Source organism: Microtus pennsylvanicus, chromosome 2 (assembly GCF_037038515.1).
Source record: "Microtus pennsylvanicus isolate mMicPen1 chromosome 2, mMicPen1.hap1, whole genome shotgun sequence".
Classification (NCBI taxonomy): Eukaryota; Metazoa; Chordata; class Mammalia; order Rodentia; family Cricetidae; genus Microtus; species Microtus pennsylvanicus.
Genome location: NC_134580.1, coordinates 25,325,675 through 25,327,713, shown reverse-complemented (window position 1 = coordinate 25,327,713; position 2,039 = coordinate 25,325,675).

The window sequence follows — 2,039 nt, the reverse complement described above, 5'->3', positions numbered from 1 at the left end:
GAGGCCTTTCTTTTAGTCCTCATGACAGTTTACAATTCTATGAGTCAGCTGGATTATTATTTTGTCATGGGCAAGTTTTATCTGATCCTTCCTGAGCTCTTAGGGCTTGGTGGTAAGCTATTGTTTTGGATGGTGACTTCATGATCCTGAACGGCCCTATCCACATCTGATGGCGAGTACTCAGTTGCTAGCAACACTTCCTCACCCCAGTCAGCTGACCACCTCAACAACCTACCTTGGGTTGCTCTTCTAGGGTGAGCCTTGGGGCTCCAAACTCAGCAAGAGAGTGGGTACCAATATACAAAGGCTTTCCAAACCTCTTTTTACACCACTTAGTTGATGCCCTTTTGGTCAAAGTGAGTTACATGACCAACATATATTCAGAGTGTAGGGATGCAGACGAGACTCCACTGAAGGGAGGATCTGCAATGTCACATTATAAGAAGGAGGATGAGCCAAGCGGTGGTGGCACATGCCTTTAATCCCAGCACTCGGGAGGCAGAGGCAGGCGGATCTCTGTGAGTTCGAGACCAGCCTGGTCTACAGAGCTAGTTCCAGGACAGGCTCCAAAGCCACAGAGAAACCCTGTCTCGAAAAAAAAAAAAAAAGAAAGAAAAAAGAAAAAAAAAAGCAAGAGCTAGTTCCAGGACAGGCCTCAAAGCCACAGATGAAACCCCGTCTAAAAAAAAAAAATGGAAAAAAAAAAAAAGAATGAGGATGGAGAGCCTGGCGGTATTGGTGTACACCTTTAATTCCAGCACTCAGGAGGCAGAGACAGCTAGATCCCTGAGAGTTCAAGGCCATCCTGGGCTATACAGAAAAAAACCCTGTCTCAACAAACAGAAACAATGAGGTCGTGAACATTTCAGGGTCAGGTAAAATCCTGGCACAAAGGAATCTCCCTAGACTCCTAGCAATAACAGATATGTCGCCTGCACTGGCCATCTCCTGTGACCAGACTGGTGCCTAGCCCAAGTGTCACCAGAGAGGCTTCGTCCAGCAACTGATATACTTTGTCTGGACATTTTTTTCCCTTACAGATCTTTGCTTACGTATTATTGTTTCTGATTTTGATTTATGGGTTTTCTATGTGTGCAAATGTGTGTGTGTTGATGTCTGTGTTTTCCATGTTCTTCTTTGGCTCTTTTTTTCCTGTTTTTGTTAGTTTTGTCCTATTCTGGTTTGTTCTTGTTTTATCTAATTTTATTTTATTATTATCATTATTTTTTAGTTGCTTGTTTGTTTCTAATGAGAAAGAAAGTGTGTGGATTTGGGTGGGTGGAGAATTGGGGAAGGATCTGGGAAAGTTGGGGGAGGAGTAACCTTAATCAGAATTACTGTATGAAAGAAAATCCGTTTACAATTTTTAAAAAGCCATGAACTAATGCTATGTAACAAAATAGCATCTCAGAGCATTGTTCCCCTTGTTCTCCACAACTGTACGATGTTTTGTCCCAAATTCCATTCTACAGAGAAGGAATCTGCTTCTCTTGAGTATGGCTTGTACAGTCTCACCCAGTCAGCCAATGACACAATAGGGACCACACAGTCTTTCACTCCAAACCACATTTCCTGCCTTCCAGCACATCCCACTGCCCTCTCTTCCCTCCAACCCCTCATAGTCCTTTGATTTCTCTGTTGGGAAAGTTCTGGATCCACCCATGACAACAGCACAGGAGAAATACAATCTCCTTGAGTGTCCTCTGTCCCTTGCAAAACTGAAGGAGCCGGCTTAGATATCTGTTTATGAGTTAGACCACTAGGCATTTTGAGTATCTGGAAACCCACAAATACAAATACATCATGGTCATTAAAAACTAACCCTGAAGAACAGTCAGAAAATCCCCTTGATGTGGGGGAAATTCTACTCTCCCCTTTTGCTCGTTTAAGCACCCTTGTGCATCTGAGGGTGTCTTCGTTTGAGTTTTCACTGCTGTGAAGAAACACCATGACCACAGTAACTCTTATAAAGAAAACATTCAATTGGGGTGCCTTGCTTACAGAGGTTCAGTCCATCCATTATCATCATGACGGGGACT